This window comes from Sturnira hondurensis, unplaced genomic scaffold, assembly GCF_014824575.4.
Source record: "Sturnira hondurensis isolate 20B ecotype Veracruz unplaced genomic scaffold, ASM1482457v3 Scaffold0023817, whole genome shotgun sequence".
In the NCBI taxonomy this organism is placed as follows: domain Eukaryota; kingdom Metazoa; phylum Chordata; class Mammalia; order Chiroptera; family Phyllostomidae; genus Sturnira; species Sturnira hondurensis.
Genome location: NW_028096448.1, coordinates 10,998,760 through 11,022,427, shown reverse-complemented (window position 1 = coordinate 11,022,427; position 23,668 = coordinate 10,998,760). Strand labels below are relative to the sequence as shown.

At 38.2% G+C, this 23,668-nt stretch overlaps 2 pseudogenes; one reads left to right on the top strand and one right to left on the bottom strand.

Annotated features, from left to right (window-relative positions):
- Window positions 1–23,668, top strand: part of LOC118981228 (PDZ domain-containing protein 11-like) — a 106,705-nt pseudogene that overhangs the window by 38,259 nt on the left and 44,778 nt on the right.
- On the bottom strand, window positions 16,219–16,430 carry LOC118981279 (uncharacterized; annotated as a pseudogene).

Here is a 23,668-nt window from a genome sequence, read left to right as displayed (position 1 = left end):
ACTGTAAAGAGACAGACTCAGGAAAGAGGATGCTCTACCCAGCCACGATTTAGTGGTCTCTACACTAGTAGAGATGATCATGAGGCCCTCCCACTAAAATGACAAAAAATATAGAATGTTAGAAAATTTTAAGGGTCCTTGTGTCTACTGGGTACTAAACAAAAGATAATAAGGATTTGGTACAGTACCCACATAAAAAAAAATAGAAACACAATAGTGGAATGTCAGATAAAAAACGATGCAAATGACTCAGAGGAAGCATCCCAACCAAGTCAGCTCAGTCTTCTGGGATGCTTGGGTTAATTAGCGAAGAATTACAAGAGAAGAGTTTCAACTGAAGTTCCAACAGGAAGCGACCATGGGCTAAGGGACATCTTCTGGTTCTGTTATGTCTGCTGGTAGCTTGGTGGGGATCCTCAAGTGTGCGGTTTACAGCAAGCATGCTGGCCCGATGGAACCACATGACGAGAGGTAGCAGCTTACTCCTTCTGAGTCTCGATTTTTTCTTTGGTAAAATGGGACAAATAATAGTACATGGCTGATGGAAGTCGGGACGTATTAAAGAAATACTACCTGTAAAAGAGTGAGAAATTGCTTGACATAATTCACTACCAGTAGATCCACCGGCTCACTGCTACTCTTACTTAGCTCCTGGCGTGACATAGGTGCTCCCTAAGTATTCACTGAATGAATGAAAATCACCTCTTTTGGTAGGTTATTTCTCTGTTGCGATATAATAGTGTCAGAGAGTGAACAATGGAAATTTGAATTTTAAAGGTGTGTTTAANATAAAAAAAAATAGAAACACAATAGTGGAATGTCAGATAAAAAACGATGCAAATGACTCAGAGGAAGCATCCCAACCAAGTCAGCTCAGTCTTCTGGGATGCTTGGGTTAATTAGCGAAGAATTACAAGAGAAGAGTTTCAACTGAAGTTCCAACAAGAAGCGACCATGGGCTAAGGGACATCTTCTGGTTCTGTTATGTCTGCTGGTAGCTTGGTGGGGATCCTCAAGTGTGCAGTTTACAGCAAGCATGCTGGCCCGATGGAACCAGGTAATGAGAGGTAGCAGCTTACTCCTTCTGAGTCTCGGTTTTTTCTTTGGTAAAATGGGATAAATAATAGTACATGGCTGATGGAAGTCGGGACGTATTAAAGAAATACTACCTGTAAAAGAGTGAGAAATTGCTTGACATAATTCACTACCAGTAGATCCACTGGTTCACTGCTACTGTTACTTAGCTCCTGGCATGACATAGGTGCTCCCTAAGTATTCACTGAATGAATGAAAATTACCTCTTTTGGTAGGTTATTTCTCTGTTGTGATATAATAGTGTCAGAGAGTGAACAATGGAAATTTGAATTTTAAAGGTGTGTTTAATATCATATGTTTAAAGACAAAAACAAAATCCAAAAACAAGCAACCCTCCCATATTACACTGCGCCTTTCTTTCCTGAGAGCATCATTTTCTTTGCTCGCTTCCCAACAGCTGGCTTTCTCTGAAGCATCTTCTTTCCACACTCCCTTTGTTCTCTCACCACTGCAAAGTGGTCCCCAGTCTCCCTCTCCTGACTGTGCTCATCAAGGTCCTCAGTGCTGCCTCCACTGCCTGATTCAACTACCACTCCTCGGCGTGCCCTTTCAGCTGCATTTAACACCTGCTTGGCCCCTTTCACAAAGTGAATTTTTTTCTTGGTGCTTTTTGTGACATTACCTGTTCTAGGGTTTTGTCCTGTATTTGTGACAACTCCTCCTCTACACCCCTTGTAGTCAATCACTAATATTACTGGTATTCAGGACCCTGCCTGTCCCTTGGTCCCCTAGATTCTCCAGCCTCAGGCCCTGCCATTCCTCCTCCTCAGGCAGGCATGGTTTGAACTTCTCTCAGTCCTGTGACGGTCCCTGGGGCCACTGCCTCTGTGCTTTAGATGCATCTACTTTCTGCTGAAACACCCTCCCTCCTTTCTGTTGATCTTATTCCCAGTCCCCTTATTCAGGGGGGACCTGTCTGATCTTTACACAGCTGACTCCCCTTGCGTGAACTTCTTCCATTACAATACTCAGCCTATTTTTTAATTACTTGTAAATGTATTCCCTGCGGAGTCCCCACTGGTGGCCTGGTTCGGTTTGTTCTATGCGAGGGTTCAGAGCAGAAAAGGTAAACAGGCACGGAAGTCTCTTTTGCTCTCTGAGATCCCTAGAATGACACACCTCTCTCTGCCCGGAGGCTGTGGCTTGATCTAATTTGTACAAAAAGAACATTTAAGCCAGCAGAAGCCCGTAACTTGTAAAACTGCACTGTCCTCTATGGTAATTCATTATTCACATGTAGCTATTGAGCACTTGAAATATGGCTCAAGATGTACGTGTTCAGGGTAAAATATCTACCAACTTCAAGACTTAGCAAAAAAAACCCCACAAAATAGCATGTCTTGTTAGTAATTTTGTTTTGATTGCAAAATTAAATAACATTTTAGATACATTGTGTTAAATAAAAGGTTTAATTAAGATGAATGTCACCTCTCTCTTTTTACTTTTCTTCTGTGTGGCTGCTAGGTCATTTGCATTTGAGGTTCACATTGGGTTTCTGTGGGACAGCACGAGGCCAGCCTTCCAGCTGAGACACTGTTCTGTATCCAGGCCTTCGTTGGACATCTCCCAGTGATGTGCCACAGCCAGTTGAAAGTCAACGAAGTTGAATTTATTGTGTTTTCCAACAGCTCACACTTCCTCCTCAAGTGTTAATGGTCACTTTTAAATAAAAACACTCATATTTGCCCTTTTCCTTTTTTAAATTAAATGCATTGGGTGCCACTGGCTAATAAGATCATATAGTTTTCAAGCTTATATTTCTATAACACATGATCTGTGCATTGCATTGTGTGCCCAGCAACCAAAGCCAAGTCATCTTCTGTCACCATATATTTGGCCCCCTTTGCTCTTTACTACACCCCACTCTCTTCCTTCTGGTAACCACCATACTGTTGTCTATGAGTTTTAGTCTTATGTCCCGCACATGAGTGAAAGAAACCATATGGTTCTTAGCTTTTTCTGACTTACTTATTTCACTTGGCATAGCATTCTCAAGGCCTATCCATGTTGATACAAATGGGAGCATTTCATCTTTTCTTGTATGATATATGTGTGTGACTTCTTTATCCAAACACTTACTGAAGGACAGCTGGGTTGCTCCATGTCTTAGCCACCATGAATAATCCTGCAATGAACATGGGGGTGCACATATCTCTGCAAATAAATGCTTTCAAGTTTTTAGGGTAGATACACCTAAGAGGGATTGCTCGGTCATATGGTAATTCTATTCTTAACTTTTTGAGGAGCTGCCATACTGTTTTTCATAGTGACTGTACTGGTTTACATTCCCACCCAGCAGTATATGGGGGTTCCTTTTCCTCCACAACCTCTCTGACTCTTGTATTGCCTATATTGTTGATAATAGCCATTCCAACAGGTATAGTTTTGATTTGCATTTCCCTAATGGCTAGTGAGGTTGACCATCTTTTATATATCTGAAGGTCATTTGTATAACTTCTTGGGAGAGGTGTCTATTCAGATACTGTGCCCATTTTATAAATGGATTGTTTGTTTGCTTGTTTGGTGTTGAGGTTTATGAGCTCTTTATATTTTTAGAACTTAACCCCTTATCAGATCTGCTGTTTGCAAATATCATCTCCCATTTTGTTAGTTGCCTTTTTGTTCTGTTGGTGGTACCTTTTGCTGTGCAGAAGCTTTTTAGTTTTATATAATCCCATTTATTTATTTATGCCTTCACTTCCCTTGCATTTAGAGTCAAATTCATAAAATGTTGTCTAAGACCAAGATATATAAGTTCAGTACCTATGATTTCTTTTATGTAATTTATTGTTTCAGACCTTATATTTTGGTCTTTGATTCACTTTCAATTAATTGGTGTATATGGAGATGAACTATAATCTAGTTTCATTCTCTTTCGTGTGACTTTCCGATTTTACCAGCACCATTTATTGAAGAGATTTTCTTTACTCCATTGTGTTTTTTGGCTCCTTTGTCCAAAAGTATTTGCCCCTATATATGTGGCTTTATTTTTGATCTCTCAATTCTGTTCCATTTGTCTGTATGTCTTTCTGTAAATACCATGCTGTTTTGATTATCGTAGTTTTGTAGTATAAGTTGAAGATAGTATGATAACTCTGGCCTTGTTCTCTTTTCTTAAAACTGCTTTGGCTATTTGGGTTTTTTTGTGGTTCCATACAAATCTGATGATTTTTATTATGTATTTATTTTAAAAAATGACATAGATTTTGTTAGAGTTTAATTTAAATCTGTATATTTCTTTGGGTAATATGACCATTTTAACTGTGTTGATTCTTCCAAACTATGAACACAGAAAATCTTTCCATTTCATTGTGTCTTTTTCAATCTTTTAAAATAATCTTTTGTAGTTTATAGTATAAAGAACATCATATTCTTTGTTAAGGTTATTCTTAGGTAGTTTAGTTTTCTGTTATATTTGCAAAAAGAATTGATTTTTACATTTCTTTTTCTGAAGTTTCCCTGTTAGCATATAGGAAAGCAGTGGATTTGTGTACATTTGATTTTGTATCCTGCTACTTTATGGTATTTGTTCTTTGTTTCCAATGGTTTTTTTAGTGAGTCTTTAGGGTTTTCTGTATATACAGAATCATGTCATCTGCAAAAAGTGACACTTTTACTTCTTCATTCCCAATTTGGGTGTTTTTTATTTCTTTCCCTTGCCTGATTGCTCTAGCTACGACTTCTAGAACTATGTTGAATATGAGTAATGAGAACAGACACCCTCGTCTTGTTCCTGATTTTAGAGGAAAAGCTTTCAGTTTTTCACCATTGAGTGTGATATTGGCTAAGAGTTTGTCATACATAGCCTTTATTAAGTTGAGGCACTTTCCTTCTATGCCCATTTTATTGAGTTTTTTAGTCATAAATGGATATTGTATCTTATCAAATACATTTTTTGTATCTATTGACAATGCCATATCATTTTATCCTTTCTTTTGTTAATGGGGTGTGTTGCATTGACCAATTTGTGCATGTGGAACCAAACTTGTGCCCCCCAGAATGAACCCTGCTTGATCAGGATGTATTATTTTTTTAATGCATTGTTGTATTTGATTTGCTAGTATTTTAAGATTTCTTTAATCTGTATTCAGCAGAAACATTGCTATGCAGTTTTCCTTTCTTATGTTTTCATTATCAGGTTTTGGTATCAGGATTATATTGGCCTCATAAAAAGCTTTAGGAAGCGTTGCCTCTTCCATTTTTTTGAAAAAGTTTAAGAAGAATAAGTGTCAAATCTTCTTTGACTGTTCAGTAGAATTCGCTAGTGAATTCTGATCCTAAACTTTTATTTTGGGGGGAAGTTTTTGATGGTTGTTTTAATTTCCTCACTTTGATCAATCTATTTTCATTTTCCAGTTCTTCAAGATTCAGTCTAAGAAGGGCATATATGTCTAAGAACGTGTCCATTTCAACTAAGTTATTGCATTTGGTGACCGCCAGTATTCCATAGTATTCCAGTATGATCCTTTGTATATCTGTGATGTCAGGGGTAACTTCTCCTCTTTCATTTCTGATTTTACTCATATGAGTCTTTTCCCTCTTTTCTTTAGTGAGTTTAGCCAGAGGTTTGTCAATTCTATTAATCTTTTCAAAGGACCAGCTCTGTGCTATATTAATTTTTCTAGACTTTTTGTTTTCTATTTGCCCTTTTACTCTAATCTTCCCTTCAAAACACTGTGAAAATGGCCACCAGGCTCTCCAGCTCAAATCCTATTGATGACTCGCCATCAGCATCGCATAAGAGACCTTTCTGGGTGAAGTATATCTGAAACAGCCTTTCATTATGATCAGATCATTGTCTCTCTCCAGTTTCTCCTCTCTCTATTGTCTCACTAACCCTCTTTGCTTAATACAATTTTTTTAAAAAGCCATTTACTTGGTATGTTCCAAAAACAAATCCTTTCAATACCTTACTACTCTCATTTCATACATAAAGAAACTAAAGCCAAGAGGTTAAATAATTTGTGCTGCATTTCACCAAAGTGACAAAGCTGGTTCTTGACCTGAGATCACCTGACAGTGGAAACTAGCCTCTTAGCCAATGTACTTAATTTCACTTCTGCACTAATGAAGTCATTTCTATTCTCTGAACACATTGAGATTTCTCATACTGTTCTGTTTTTTCAAATGTTGTATCCTTTGCTTGGGAACTTCTACCACTCCTCCATGGCCTTAGTCACCAGATAAAATCTTTGATGGCTTTTGAGACACCTGTCCAAGAATATCCTGTGGAACATTACCACGTGTTACCAGGAACATTTGGTAGTTTGTATGTATGTGTGTGTGTGTGTGTGTGTGTGTTCTGTTAGCATTTAACACAATGTAAATATTATGTCTTCTTGACAAGGAGAATAATTCTCTTATTTCAGTTTTCTAACATCAAGCATAAAGCTTGACACATAGTTGATTCCCTGTACATGTCTATTGAATTTGGGGCTGCTGCAGGGTGGAGAACACAGCATTTCTGAACAGACAACTTTGGCTAGAAAGTAGTGAGGTTACTGATTGGGTTGCCATTGTCTGCACTTTTGGGAGTTCTAATTCTAATTGAGAACATCAGATTACACAAGAATGAAGTTCATCTTTGTAAATCTCTTTTTGTGAAGGCTTTCACTCATGGAACCATTTTGACAGAGTTATAGAATTTCAGGACAATAGTGGAGCTGGGACAGTCTAATAGCCAAAGCCCTAATTATACAAAGAATTTAACTGAGACTACAAGATTAAGTAATTCATCCATAAGGATACTACAAGTTAGTAGTAGAGCCTATACTTGAACCTGAGTCTCTTGCTTTCCATTCCATAGTTCCTGGATCTTTCTCACAGACAAATACCAAAATGATTTTATCTTACACAGACACACATATCTTCACTGCTAATGAGTTGATTCCACATATACATGTATTTCCTTACCTAGAGCTTGGATTCATTTGTAGGAATGATTATACTAATAGAAATTCAGTGATTTATACATGATATCTTCTTAATTACTTCTAAACTTTACAAAGAAATACATTGGTTCACTTTCCTTTAAGACTAGGAAAATCTATCCAGTCAACTGTTTTTAAAACAGTCAGTGAAAATAGATCAAGTTTATACAGTTTCAATGAGTTTTCCCCCAGTTTTCACTACACCTATAACTATCACCATAATAACCACTAACATTAAAATAATTATTCTTTACTGTGACTTCTGCATGATTTACATGTCTTACCTTAGTCAATCCATACAATAAGCATATGAGATAGATCACTATTATAGTTTCCCACCCTACAGTTAAAGATACTGAAACCCATGAGACTTAAGAATTTCCGCAGGGCCACAGAACTTTTTAAAGGCAGAAACTGCAGTTGTATTGAAAGTAAACCTGATACCAAAGTTCATGCTCTTAACTACTAATCTAGTCCATCTGTGTTTAACATTGTACTTCTTTTCTATTCAGAAAGATGGAATCACAGAACTGAAGACCTAGGAACTGTGTTAGATTCTGGTTGGTTACTATGTGTCATTTGACAGAAACACAAAACAAGATTATAGAAAATGAATAAGTCAAACTTTCTCACACTTAGTGCTCATAATTTTTTGTATTTTTTCTATATCACACAATAAGGTACCTCTCATAATGTACACACTCAATAAATATGAATGACTGATTCTCATGAATTCTTCCATCAGTATACACTACCATATAAACATATGCATATATGTACATCAGTGTCTACCCTATTTGTCTCCAACATTAAAAACCCAGCCTGTCAAAACATAGTAGAAGGATGACATTGCAGGAGGAATGAGAGTATCATTCCCACTGACAGCGTGCCTTAACAACTGCCTGTCATGGCCTACTCTCATCGTAGCACCTGGTTTAAATAACATTCAGCCAGCTGCCTGTGGATTTAGCCAACATGCATGTTAACAAAAAGTTCTGATTGTCCAGATGTTTGTTTCTAGGCCCTTAATGAAAAGTAGTAACTTGCCGTGGGTCTAAAGCATATCTACCCTATACACAGGCTAGTGGCTTCTTGTTTTCTTCATAGATCTGCCTCTGTACAGACTGAGCAGGTAGATGGTGGCGGTTTTCATAACTCCCATCAGAGAGGGAAAGGGGGAAACAGAAGAGACTGGGCAGCAATTGTACAAATCTGTGAAAATCCCCATAATACCATGTCCTTCGTCACTTAGATTACCCTCTTCTTTCCTCACTGTTGTTACTATCTGTAGAGCATTCACTCTACTTGGGGGCTTCCTCGAGCACATGTTTCCCACACCTTTATGTATCCCACAGGGCGTTCTCGCAGTGGTTTCTCACATAAAAAGTAAAGCAAAGACTGGGTGAACTGAAGCAGCCGCAGACCAAATGCACAGACCAAACAAGCTCCCAGTACTCCTGGGGATGACAATGAAAGGAGTTCTGATTTTGAAGTTTGGTTAGCCCTTGGCCTGTCCCCGGGGAAATAGACTGCTAGCATGTTGTGCAAAATCAGCTCACTGGGACAATGCTTTTGAACAATTCAATTGGTGACGAGAAATAGAACAACCCTTAAAATTTCACCAAAATACCTGTTAACAATGAACAATTCTGAATCCCTTTGATTAGGATTAAAACTGTAGAAACTGGGAAGACCTTAGGTACCATCTTTGCCCTGGCACACCCTGGGTTGCCGAGGAGTCGCCCTCCACTACACCCCAGGAAAGGAGAGTTCCATTGCCTTGACGAAGAGCCACTCTTTCTATAAATAACATTAGTTCAGACCTTCATCAGCCCTTCTAGGTTCTGTTACAATAAGCAAACAGAGGAATAAACAGTTTTGCTGGCTTCGTGTATTTTAGTTCTTTCTTCGACCAGTTCCCTTTTCTAATCTTTCCACTACCATAAGCAGAGAAATTTTACAGGGTAAAATTGTTCGTTTCCACCTCAGCACTTTTGCTTACATTTGGAATGGCTTGGCTCAGCTCCTCTGACCTTGAAATGCAGCCCCTCCAGCCTACCAAGAAATCAGCAGGAGCTGCAAAGTGGAGAACGCGAAGTTTCCATTTCTTTGCAAATCATATTTGCATGGTGAAGGCTATGCTGGCCCCAAAGGCAAAGGGACAGCCTATCAACCAAAAAGAATGATAGATAAGGATTAGGTTTAATACTGGAAAACATTTAGAAACAGAAAGAAAGAGTGCATTCATGACAGAAATAAAAGGGGCCATTCTTTGGCAAAACATAAAACAGCATCTGTTGAAACAACTCAAGTTCTGAGCTGCTTTGCATGGCGTCCTTTGTTGCCCAAAAATGGCAGCTTCTCTCAGGCCTTTGAGGACATGAAATGATGACAGATTGAGGTCCTGTGCCAAGCAGTAGGAAAAAAATTCCCATTTTGATGTGCAACTACTTGATTCCCAGCCATCTAGAAATACAGAGAGGAGGCTGGCAAGTGCATGTAATGAACTGCTCTGGTAGCACTGGGTGATTAATTCGCAGTTTTGCCCTTCTCTGTCCCATGGTGCAGAGCACATTACCGGAGCTCTTGCCTTTGAGGAGAGGCTCAACCCCTGTGTATAATACAGCCCAGGTGTACCAGCGTGGGCACTCTGCCCGTTCTCTGTAGCTCTGTACTCCAGGGATATTCTGGTGTGGTACATTCGCTTTCCCCCCCCACCCTACGTGAAGTATCCATAATAACATAGCCCAGAAAATGCCCATTCAATTCACATATTTATAACAACAATTCACTTCTGTCGTAGCTCAACATACAATTCTTTAGCATAAGATAGGGGAAAACAAAACCACAATCTTGCTCATGACTTACCCCAAGTAACTAAGTAATTTAGGGCACCTACCACTTGTAGACTATTAACAAAGCTTGTAATACACGTAATTGATCATTAGTATCACTACAAACAAAGATGAACTTTTTGAATGGTCAAGGTCTTTGTCATTTGTATAGTGTAGGAAAAGTAAACATAAAATGCACAAATGTTTCAATATTTTACATGAATTTATAAAACTTCTGATATACATCAGATTAAAGAACTAGTAACATTTTATTCTTTTTACATATGAGGTAGCTAATAGATACCAGCTATGTCAAGGGGAAAAAATGACTTTGTTTTACTGCAAGCAGATTTTATGGCTTTTTCTTTTGATGTCTGAACCATGAAATACACCAGAGGTTCTTTGTTGCTGTTTATAGTACCTATGCACACTCTTAATGAGTCGCCAAATTTTACTTCCTTGAAGGAACTCTAATAGTAAAACATTTATCTAGGTATTGAAAAAAATCCCTTAAACATGCTCTGCATCTGCAAAGAAACAAAGTGCAGTAATTGTATTCATTAAATCCTGGTTTCAAGAATCTTTTTGTCTAAGGCTGTAGGTTAGCTTTTGCATAGTAGATTACAGCCTGAGAAACATGACATTTAATGTTTCTACATTAAATGTTTCTACATAATGTTTCTACATGTTAATTACATTAACATGACTGTAATTGTCAAAGGAGGATTTGGTTTCACTTGTTTTAAAGATGGACGTTAAAAACAAGTCAACAAGCTCAAAACGCAGTTGCTTATGCTAAGCCTCACTTTACCAAAGGAAGACTTAATTACAGTTCTGGCTCCCCCACGAATGGAATCTTAAACCAGTCAATCAGGAATCACCTGATTACTTTAGTTGGGTAATCTGTCTGATGGACCCTTGCAATCTTCTAAAGAAAAGCAATTTTGCAAAAACAGGTCCACCTTTTTTTGGTCCAGTACTATGTTTTTGTTTTGTTCCCTTCTGCCTATAAAAGTTTTTCATTTAGTACAGCCCTCGAGTTCCTTTCGGACTGTTGGATTGAATGCTGCCTGGTGCACCAGTCATTCAATGAAACCAGTATGATCTTTAAAGCTTCCTCAGTTCAAGTTTTATTGACATGGATAACCTAAAGAAAGGAGTACAGCTATTTGATCCTGAGACCTTAGTGGTGGCAATCCTAATTTTAATTTCTGTTTAGCTTTTCTGATACAATGTGAGGGGGAAAAAATTAACTCCATAGAAAAATCTTTGTGGGGGCTTGACTTTGTGAAAAGAGGTTATTTTTGTTAATTTGACCCAAAGGGACCTGTTGGGTAACAAGTTATAACAGCTGATACATCGGAGCCATAGGCTGGCCGATAGGTGTCTCAGGATCTCAGTTCCAGGATGCAATGGAGTGGTGTTACCTGCTCTGAGGCTTGGTTATCCTGGGGAACTACTGAATGTGGTTACTGAGACAGAAATTTCTGGTAGTTGGAAAGGGTGATGTGGAAACAATGTTATGTTGTTGCAGGAACTGGAAAACAAAGCCATAGAATCTATTCAAATCCAAATTTAGCCTTTTAAATATGTGAGCAGAATCGTGGACCTGCAGCGGAACTCAGTTGCCACCTGCTGCGTGCCCTGGGCCACCGTGGAAACCCCTACAGCTGCCTCTGGGGGCAAGGAGGCCTGACTGCATCCTTCAGTGCCGCATCTGCCTTCCCTTCCTCGGTGAGCATTCTCCATTTCTACAGGGGAAAAAGAGAAACAAAAAAAGTATCGGTTTCCTCCCCTCACTGCTGAGGAAGAATATGGTATTTACTGAGGCAAACTGGTTTCCCTACTCAAGAAGAAAGAATGAAAGTCCTTTCACCCAGTAAAGCCTAATTTCACTTTATATCAGGGACCATTTTTTATGATTACTCATCTGAAATACAGATCGATCAAAGTAAAATTTCTGCTAGTTGGTTAAAGGTCTTCTTTTCTTTCTTCTTCCTGTAGCTTCATGTAAATATTCAGCACAACTTCTGCTCTTATATACTGTAAATATTCCGCACAACTCTGGAGGGATTCCAACAGATGGCCTCTTTAGGCATGGTTTTCCAGAAGCCTTTTTTTCTATGTGAGCAGCCTACAGAATATGTTCAATATTTAAAATGCCGGGTGTTGGAAATGCTAGCGTTCGGTGCTCAGCTTTACTTACACTGAAACTAAGAGAGTGATGGATTTGGAAGGTCAAGGGGACCATCTGGGTCGTGAACGGAGCATGTCAGGACTCCAGACAAGCCTTTGAAGGACTCACTAACAGAACGAAAACGTGGAAGATGCCAGTTTGTTCTTGTTTGATCTATGGGATGACCGTTGATTCCCCACCATGTTCTATTGTTCTCCTTTTAAGAAAACTGTACTGAAATATTAATGAAATGCCGAAGAAAAGGAAGAACATACAGATAACTATGTAAATAACAGAGCCAATCAGAGCAGGGAAAATAGCAACTCAAAAAAATCCAGCAAGGGCCCTGGCTGGCGTAGCTCAGTGGATTGAGCGTGGGCCTGCGAACCACACAATCGTGGTTCGATTCCCAGTCACGGCTCATGCCTGGGTTGTAGGCCGGTTCCCAGCAGGGGACGCACGAGAGGCAACCATACATTGATATTTCTCTCCTTCTCTCCTTCCCTTCCCCTCTAAAGATAAATAAATAAAATCTTTTTTAAAAAATCCGGAAGGGAGTTAGCTTGGATTAAATGGTATTGACACTTATTGAAAACTTTGTGCCATGTACTGTACTTGTTTATATCAATTAGTCTTCTTAACAATTCTGTGTGGCAAATATTATTCTATTAAATTTTAGATTAAGGTCTGGGACTGAGGTGTAAGAAACTAACCTTGGCAGTGTTACGTGTCAGAGGGAGAAGTGGGGCTCCATGTCTAACACCAGAACCCCATGCTGCTCTGTCTGCCGTGCCAAGCTCCCCCAGCTGAACTGAGTGAGCAAGTGTACTGTGCAACTAACTCAACAAAATTGTGTTTCTCTGCTGCAAGGATATTTCTTAAGAGTCAGTTCCCATCAGATATCTATGTTCAGAGAGCCACAGGTAAAGTTAATCTCTTATTTAATGCTTATAAATATTCAAGTTCGAGGGGCAAGTTTCAGCATTAAAACTGGGATCCAGATTTGCCCTATCTCCAACCCACTTGTCCCTCAGGATGCAGCCTCAGGTCAGTTTCATGTACACAAAATACCTGCCTGACCTGGAAAACTTGTCATTAAAGGAAATATGTTTGCCCAGGAGCCAAGTTCCTTCAATCTTGGCCGTTGAGATCAAGTGAGGGTCAGAGCAAAGCCGAGGTGGATTGTTTCATCAAGTTATTTCGGTTAAGTTACGAGGAACATCAAGAAATGTCAAAGGGCCTAGAGACAGAGAAATATATTTCCTAATCCTCTCAAACAATGGCTTTAACCAAAGCAAGAGAGGGTTTTATAGAAGAAAGAATGAATTGTCTAGCCTTGTCATGTCCTACAGTTAATAGCACAAAGGGTATATTCACAGTAGAAAGATACTTTCCCTGTCTTTCAAAAGAGGAGACACCGTATTGTAAGATACTTTCAGAAGTCCTTCCCCACAAGACTCTGTAAACAGAACTGGCTCTTGAACAAAGTCAAAGTTTTAACTCACAAGACTGATTGCCTTTGTATTTTCAGAACCCTAATGGACTATGCTCCCCAGGTGCTGCAGCCTAAACAAGGGACATGCTCCTTCATTCGTCCTGTTTGCAAAATGACAGACACCCGTGGACCACCTTTCAACCTGTGAAACAGTGGTTTCTTTCCCAAATCTAAATATCTATTCCCCACAACAGCTGCATTTGACTCAGAGTTTTTTCTCCAGTCATCATGTTCCAAAGAACTTTTCCCCAGCCCCAAATCGTCTGTGTTCTAAGTCGTATCTAAAAGCTGTTACAGTGTAATCTTCTCTTTATGGGTTGACCCTGCCATCATAACCTCCCCTACATTCCCATAAAACGTGAGTTCAGAATCATAAGTGTGTAAAAGATACCCCAATGTTCTCTGTATGGTGGCACAATTTTATCTGAGGAACCAAAATATTTGAAAGTAAGATCTTCAAATTTTAGCTGACAACAATCAATGGACTATAACCAATGGAGAAAATGTTAAATATCAGAACAAGTGATACCAAAGGACAGACATGTTTGAACAAAAACTATCTGTGTTATAAAATCTGTCACCCTTCTCAATAGGAAATCATGCAATTTCAACACCAGACCATCAGAAATGTCTTAGTCGTGGCGCACTTCGTAGACCTTTGGGATTTTTTGACTGTTGACTGGACAGGAGAGCAATTATATTTAGATTGGGTTTTTTAATAGTAAAAGTATTTTTAAAATATTATATGTATGCACTTAACTGAGATGTTACAAAATGATTTTTTTGTAATGAAGTATCCAGGTAAGCAAATGTATGGATTTGTCTCTCATTGACTGGTCTTACTAGTTCAGGCACTCTAGATAGAAGCTACTTTGTACACCAGCTTCAAAGATGATATCCTGTCAGAAGTAAATATTTATATACCCATTGAACTACAAATAAACTCCAAATGAACTCTAGCTCCAAATTCATGTAGGTGAAAAATTTCCCCAAACTATGCTACACCTTGAGTGACCCAGTGCATGGCAGAGTTGGAGGTTTTTGTTACTTGTTGGCTACATCTTTATATCACATGTGAAACAAACCCAACTATTGTCTCTATCGCCTCTTCATTTTGACCATCCTAACTAACAACTTATATGTTTCCCGAGGGGCTGATTTGGCTTTAGCCATTGCTGCTTATTGACAAAAATGAGTAGGTCAAGTTCGCGTTGTGCCCCAACTCACCAACAGCATACCATTAACTGCTTTTGGAGCATGCTTTGCCTTAATTATGTAACATTGTATTTTAGTGATTAAAAAACGGGCTATATTTTTACAAACTCAACCCTATAAATGATTTTAATGAAAAAAATTTTAGACTACAGAAGCTTCAGATTCGTGTGTGAAAACATGGAATAAATGCACCTTAGCAAAGAAAGCAAAAAAGTCAAAGTCTTGATTCTGAATGCATTTATTCACCCTATTTTATTATGGTTTGCTGGAAGTAAACGTATACATTTTAGCACATTCTTTAGGATTTGCCATCTTTAGAGACATTCTTTCGAGACAGGCTAACAAACTGCCCTAATGCCGCCAACGGGAGATGCCAAGGAGGGAAGGGACGCCTTGCCCTCAAGTGTGGGAGGCGGTCTCGGAGGCCCCTTGGTGACTGAGAACAGAACTCTCCTGTTGTATGTGGGTATGTGGCCATTGGTTGCTGCCACTCAAGCTTCCATCCACACCAAAGCAGTTCCAAAAAAGGGGACAGCCCAGAGCTTGTTTCTCTGTCCTACTTGGGTAATAGCTACACATTTCAGTGGGAAGCTCTGCACTCTAGCAGAAAAGATCAGTCTGAATCATCATTGGGACCTCAACTTCTCTTGGAAAGGGTAAGGCACACAAACACACACTCTTATTTTCTGTGCGTTTCCCCCCCCCCCAAAAAATGTTTACAATCCTGTGGACAAAACTTTCTCTTCTTTGTTCCCAAAATATTTTTTGTGCTTTCCTTCAAGATGCCAATTTGGAGATTGTACGCTACTCCTCTGAAACAATTAAAGGCTAATTATTCTCTTTAAAACTAAAGCACAATATTTACTGAAAAGGCTCTGTATTTGACAGATTTGGACACTATAAAACAAGAGAATTACTCCAGAAGCTATGTGTAAATAGAAGGCTATTGGCAAGCATCCTGTGTAAAATGAAAGGACCCCATGCCTGTTTGACCTTGGGAAAACTAAAGGAGCTAGACAAGCCACGATAATTACTAGCTTTTAAAACTTAGCAACACTTTTTATTACCTGTGAGCCTACAATTTTGCCTCAAAAAAGTAAATCAGCCAAATTCATGTTAACAGTAGACACATTTAAAATTATTATAAGGATTACTAATATCTAATATTTTATTGGCTAGGGCAACCTAGTCAGTGTTTTCAATTGTATAAAAGTAGCATTATCACAACAATTCAGTCAACATCTACATGTGTGCAGATTATTTTTAAAAGGAAGTCCAGGTAGATAAGGTAAATAGAATAAGTCATTAGACTGTTGATTTGCATTACAAAACAATAAGACAGGAAACATTGCATGTTTTATTAAACCAAACATAGATGCCTAGACATAGTTTCATATACATCCAATTCCTCCTTTTTATCTATTTATCTGTCTGTCGATCCATCTGGTTCAATTAATCTGGTGCTCAATTAACCTTGCGCGCACCGTGCACCATATTGTAACTTCTCAGGTGGTGAAGTGCTTGAAATTATCATTCATCTTCATTTTTTAAAATTTATGTTTAATTCATAGATATTTAAAATACATGAAATATGCAGTGCTAATAAGGAGTCACCTAGTTCTTTTATTTTAAACTGGTAAGAACAGATACTACACTTGATCTTAGCCAAAAAGCTGAGAAGCAATAGTTCTTTTATTTTAAATCACAAGTAAGCAATACATTGAATTGTTAAGGTTCAAATTCAGATGGCAGTAGAAGAAAAGAGGCTAAAATACATACATAACAAAATATTAAGTGGGCAGCAGATTTATTCCACAGGAGTGGCTCTCCGAAGAACCCCTGAGGTTCCAAGACCCTTTCACGGGTCAATGAGGTGAGAGCTATTTCATAAAAGAAACCAAGATATTGTTTTCCTGTTTCATTCTCATTCTCTCAAAAGGGTCCAGTGGAGTTTCCAGAGAGTACACGATATGTGAGATAATACACTGAACAGAGAACTAAATCTGAGAATCCAGCTGTCTTCTATTAAACCAGACAATAAAAATGTTTTTTAGAATATAAAACAATGCCACCCTTATTTTCATTTTGAAGAAGATAGTTATTTTTCATAAGAATATGCATTTTCAACATGTAGTGACATTATTATTATTTTAAACAAAGGAAATATTTGAAATATTTCTCTATTTTAATTTCTAATATGAACATCGAAAAATATAGCCCACATTAACAGAAGCTTTTAAAGGTCCTCAATAGTTTTTTTTTTAATATTTCATCCTTTATTTTATTTTTTAAAGTTTATTTTTTATTGTTGTTCAATTACAGTTCTCCTCATTTTACCCCCATTACTCTCCCCCGCACTACCCACCCCCACCTCCCACATTCAATCCTCCCCTCCCCATGATCTTTGTTCATGGGTCCTTTATATATGTTCCTGATGGCCCTCCCCCTTCGTTCCCCCTTTATTCCCCTCCTCCCTGGTCACTGTCAGTTTGTTCGTCATTCCTATGTCTCTGGGTCTATTTTTCTCACTTGATTGTTTTGTTGATTAGGTTCCACTTACAGGTGAGATCATCTGGTATTTGTCTTCACCACCTGGCTCATTTCATTTAGCATAATGCTCTCCAGCTCCATCCATGCTGGTGCAAAGGGTAGGAGTTACTTAATAATTTTTAAGCATATAAAGGAATCCTGAGACCAAAACATTTGAGACTGCTAGTATACAATTTTAAAACCTCAATTTATTTTTAAAGCCTCAGTTATTAATTTTACCAGAATCAAAATTAAGATGACACTTACTATAAATTCTCAAAAATTACTCATTAGTGAAATTAGACCTATGTTTCTTACTGTATCAGTTCTAATAAAAAATATACAACCAACAGGGTAACTTTAAATGCAGCATTTAACGGGATTCATCCCACATCTTCCATTCGAGGACTGGCCAACCAATCCTTCTGGACCCAAGGTTTCATTAAAGCTAGTGTAGCAGGAGGCTTCTTGCTTGGTATCCATGACGTGTCCAATAAGTATTTGCTGACTTGACGTGAAGTAAGGCTACTTCCTCACTGAAGCTTGACTGAATTGTCTAGCGTATTCCTTGTGATAATCACCATGATGTCCAGAAGAACCAGATGGGCAGGCACCGGCTAGCCCAGGGGTCCCGGGAACCACCTGGGCCACGCTCGAATCCTGAATCTGCTGCGTGCTTCTGTGTAAACACGCACCATTCTCTTTACAGAATGTAGAGCTAAACTTACCATATATAATAAATGCCACATAAAGGTGACTCAGCAAAATACCTCATTCAGCTGCTGCTCAGAGCAAGTGCATGAATACTGATGACTTGGTTTCCAGAAAATATTTTGCTATTTAAATAGATTAAGACACCTGCACACCCTTAATTTCATGTTCATTTCCACCAGTAGATGTTAAAAGCAGCAAATTAAGCATGAGAGAGAGTGCAAACACACAGAATGCCGAGGTGAGAATTGCAATAAAACACAAATCGGAACATAGACACAAAAGTTTAGAAACATGATAGAGAAATTCAAACATATCCAGCTAAGGTAGCAGCAAAAACACAACAATTGAAATTGATCTATTTGAGCAAAGATAAAAAGTTAGGCTAAGCCTTCTACCTGATCTGAGTTTACCGTTAAGTGAAAGAAATACTGACATTGTTTTAAATTATCATTAATATTATCATCTTACTAGTGTCTTTGTAATTCTAGCTACTCTTTAGAAAATGTCTTTAAATAATAACCACATGTAACGTAGTCTCACTAAAAGCAAGGAAAGAAACCTTCTAGAACTCTCTTTCACCCTTGGCTTCTCCAATTTCACTTGGGCTGATTTTTCCAACTCATCTTTTCCAAGAAGATAAATTCCCCTTCTACTTGCCAGACTCTAAGTCCACAAGAAGTGAGCATAACGCAGAATGGATGGGCCGTACTCATCCATGCTGGAGAGCGTTCAGCATCCTCCACGTTCAATGTCATCATGCAAACATGCCAGCCTTGGAGCTTGTTTACAACCCATGACAATGCATCACTCCAACTGTCTTTCTAGTTTTCTCTTGTTCTTTTCCTTATTCGAATTCAAATGATTAGATAACATGGAGTGCACTGCCAGAAAAGTTTTATTTAACTGGCTCTGATTAATTCATCTCTTCATCTATTTGTATTTTACCCAAATGGAATGAGATTGGAAAAATATAGTATTTTTTTCAATTAAACAAATAGAAAAGATGAATTTCCCTTAAAATGGGTTATAGACTAAAATTAACTAGGATCTTGTCACTCATCATGGGATTGGAAAGTCCCCTGGCCTGTCCCATAGTAAGTGGAACCGAAAAGAAAAAGGCAGCCTCATCCTTCAACCGTCTCACTCCGCAGAGCCTGGTGCTGGAGAGGCTCATGTAGCTTTATGGTGACAGGTCATCTGAGGCTACCATAGTAAGAATATATTTGCTGTGTAGATACTTTTTACAATGTTGAAGTTTAAACTTAAAAAAATCTGAAATACAGATATTAAAACATATAAGTGTTCTGGAAAATGTAAAAATTTGACATTGTTTTTTGAAAAGTGCTTGAAATGAATAATTAAACCCCAACATGTACCTTTTTCCTCATGGATGTTTAGGCAGGTGAACTCCAAGAATAGTCTGTTTCTGTGATAACTCTCAAATGCCTTTCAGTTCGTGTCCTTTATGGCCAGAGGCCCTGCCATTCAGCACCTCGTGTTGCTCTGTTTAGGTTTCCATAGCTGCGAGCTGCAGCACTTGGGGAGGGTGCAGAGTAGGTTGTGGAGAAATTAGGGGTCATTACGTGCAGGAGCTGCTGGCACAGCATCTGTCTCTTCCTTAGTCTTGTTCCCACCCTAAAATTGCTCTCTGATACAGGCTTGCCTCCATGCAAAACTGTCAATCACTGTTTCTGTATATACTTGCTCTGTGTATAAAACCAACTGATCGTGTCATTTTGATCTTGTATGACAGGAAGAGGTCGACTTTACAAAGTGGCGTCATAGAACCAAGAACTTTGTATCTCTCTCCACCCCTTTCTCTTATTCTTAAAGACCACCCAAATCAATCAGGAAATTTTTTTGTAATGTGTTCTCCTTTACCAATATTATAGAAAACAGACTTGACTACTAAAAATGAGTAAAGGTGGAAGAAAGCTATCATTGTTACTTTGAGGGGAAAAGAAAACAGTTTAAGTTACCAGTGAAGAGCAATTGAAATCGAGTTTAGCTATAGAACAATTCATTAAAAATAAAGTTTTATTAAATACCTGAAATTAAAACACTGAGGGCATAAATATGAAGTAATCAAAAAAATTTATGAAACAAAATAAGGAATGCTCTCTTATTTCCCTTTAATCCCAGGGTGAAGTTGCCCTGTTAGAGAAGCATTTGCACTCTGGGCCTGTGAATCCCCTGCTAGTAAGCAAGGTTCTCCAGCCAAACACCTCTGGACAGAGCTGGTTGTGGAGAAAGAAGATTCCCCTCAAGCATAACAGTGTCAGTCCTGTGAATCAGGCCAGTGAGTCTGAGCTCATTCAAAAAGACCTCTGGCTTTACATCATGATGAAATCACATTGCAAAACTCAAGAGAGGCGTGCACATTTACAAATGGGTGAGTGGACACTAGTTTGTTAACTTCAAGAAAATGTGCCTAAAGTACCTAGACCTTAATACACTCAAACAGAAAAAGTAGACATTTCAAGATTATCTGAAGGAAAAAATGGTTCTAGCACTATCGATATTTCCATTATTCTCTCCTCCTAAGAGAAAACCAACAGATCTTTACCAAGAGAGGTTTATCAGAGGTTTTCCAAAGAAAAAGGTTTCCAAGGACCTGTAGATATTTAAATTTTATTAATGTCCAATAAACTAATGAATAATATGTAATATGCATTTTCATGGTAGTAATATTTCTACTTTTACCAAATAAAAGGATTTGGAACTATAGTCAAAGTAGTCAGGTGATTACTTCAATTTGGAAAATTGCATCTTTGAGTATATACAACTGGATGATATAGCATGCACAAAGTTTAATTAGCTGATAAAATCAGTAAAAATAATACTGATTGATAAAACTGATACTTGTTTTTACTGAACCTATAATGTTCAATTTGACATGTAAACATAGCATAAAATATATAATTATACAAGTGACTTAGTTTTTTATATTAAATTCTAACAGCAGTACTTAAAGAAGATAAAAAAATTATTCTATATCTTTTGCCAGTAAAGAAAGTGAAGCCAGCCCTGACTGGTGTCACTCAGTGGATTGAGTGCCAGACTGTGAACCAAATGGTCGCCAGTACTATTCCCAGTCAGGGCACATGCTTGGGTTGCAGGCCAGGTCTCCAGTAGAGGGCGCATGAGAGAGGAAACCCACATTGATGTTTCTCTCCCTCCCTTCCCCTCTATCTAAAAAAATAAATAAATAAACAAAAATCTTTTTAAAAGTTAAAAAAAAATAAAGTGAAGCTAGAAGTGAATAACATTTCCAGAGTAGCAGAAATAGTTCATAGCACAGTCTAAAGTAGCCTTCAGACTTTAGGGTCCTTTAAGAAGCTCTGCTACATTACACATTTTTCTTTCAATTCTGTAAGTTAAATTTTAAAGATATTTTGATCAACTAAAGGCCATAAGAGATTTTAAGAAAACCTAAAATAGATTTAGTATATATATACATATATATACACTCCCTCCCTCCCTCTCTCTCTCTCTCCTCTCTTGATAGATGTATATAGTTAGATAAATACATATCATACTGGAGCCCTGTCTCACTTTATCTCTACCTAAATCTCTCCTTTGTAGGAAATCATGTTACTTCCCATCAGTCATCTGCTAGAAGAAGAATAAATAGGAATAAAACTCTACAAGGGAAAAATATGAAAACAAATTGAACCTTCAAATATAAGGTGCTTCATGATTATAGTTTTCTTGGTTTTCTTGATCCTTCTGCAGTGTGAATACCCTCCAGGTCAGGTGTTTTTGTCAGTTAATGGCCATTTGGATCGAGGGCGCTCAGCCTTGCCTGAGGCCTCCGCGTTCTTCACTCTGACGTTAAGTGACAGACTCGAGCAGCTCAGAGAACATTCTTACATGAGAGAATTGCTCAGTCAATGGAAGCTTTTCTACTAATAAACATGCAGCACATTAGTGAGGCTTTTGCCCAAAAATTTAATGACCCGAATCCAGTCTCCTCACACTGCAAATCAGTATGAACTCTGTGGGTAAACAGTGTTAGATTTTAATGCCAACATCAACACCACACTTGGAATTCACAAAATTCTACTGAATAACTATTTAGTCCTGAATGTAAGGCTATCTGAGAACCCAAATAGAACGACAACATTTTTCCGAAAACACTCTTATTTTAAATTTTAAAAAAAGAAGGTAGGGAAAGTGTGGTTTTAAATTAACTTTTTTTCCTTTTATTGGATTTATTGGGGTGATATTAGTTAACAAAATTCTACAGGTTTCAATTATACAATTCCACAACGCATCAACTGTGCACTGTATTGTACGTTCACCTCCCTAAGTCTCAGTGCATCATCATTTATACCCCATACCCTCCTCCACCTACCCCACTCAGGCACCCTAGCAATCACCACACTGTTCTCCCTTTCCATGAGTTTTTTCCTCTCTCTCTTTTTGTTACTTTTTTTGCTCAACCCCTCCGTGCCCCCCAGCCCCTGCCCCTGACAGCTGTCAGCCTGCTCTCTATCTATGAGTCTGGCTCTGTTTTACTTATTAGTAGTTTGTTCATTAGGTTCTACATATGATTGAAATCATATGGTGTTTGTCTTTCTCTTACTGGCTTGTTTCACTTACCACGATGCTCTCCAGGTCCATCCATGCTGTTTCAAAAGGTGACATTTCCTTCTTTTTTATGGCTGAGTAGTATTCCATTGTGTGAATGCACCACGGGTTTATTTTTTTTTTATCCATTCATCTGCTAATGAGCACTTAGACTGCTTTTCATTACATCTGTTTCAATCAGCTTCATCATCCCAATCTCTTTGGGTATAACAATCTTAATGTCATGCTGGAGTTATCACCTGCTTTCCAAAACTTTTTATTACAACACCTTTCCTTTACAAAAGACCTCCATTAATATAGTAATGGTTCTTTCATCAAAAACAAATCTCCTCTTTGATTTTCTCAAAAGGTCTTTCAGAAAAGCAGAGTGGCCTATTGAGAACTTTAGGAAGCAGGGGGTGCTCTTTGCTTTATGCCACTTTAGTTTATAAACATCCTTATAGAAATGTTCTGCTTTGGGATAGTGGGAGAAACCTGTGTACTATGCCAGATAGAAAGGGCTGAAATAGCAATGGCCAATCTTTGCATAAATCTGGAAAAGTATTCATACATCAAACAACACATTGATGGACTTTGTAAATGAAAGGGTGAATGTTCTTTATGGATGAAATTTAAAGAGAGGAACAACACTTTTTTTTTGCCAGGAAAAATCATCACTTCTCTTCAAAGGGTAGAACTGTTTTTGAAAGAGCTTATTTGAATAACAAACATCAGAAGTCTTGAGACCATGGCATAGGAGTAAATTGGAATTTGTGCAAATTGGATCAAGTTTGGAGATTGTTCTCAGTTTTTGTGTATCCTTACATGACCGGTTCTTGGCCGTGCTTTTTCCATCGCCAGTCTACTTCTCTCCCCTTCATACCAGCTTTTGCCTTCATGTTTTCCATAAAGCTGAAGTTCATGACCGATTTCCCACTCTTGTTACCTAAGAGCTTTACTAATGACTGCTCCCATGGCATCCCTCCTGTTTTNAACACTTTTTTTTTGCCAGGAAAAATCATCACTTCTCTTCAAAGGGTAGAACTGTTTTTGAAAGAGCTTATTTGAATAACAAACATCAGAAGTCTTGAGACCATGGCATAGGAGT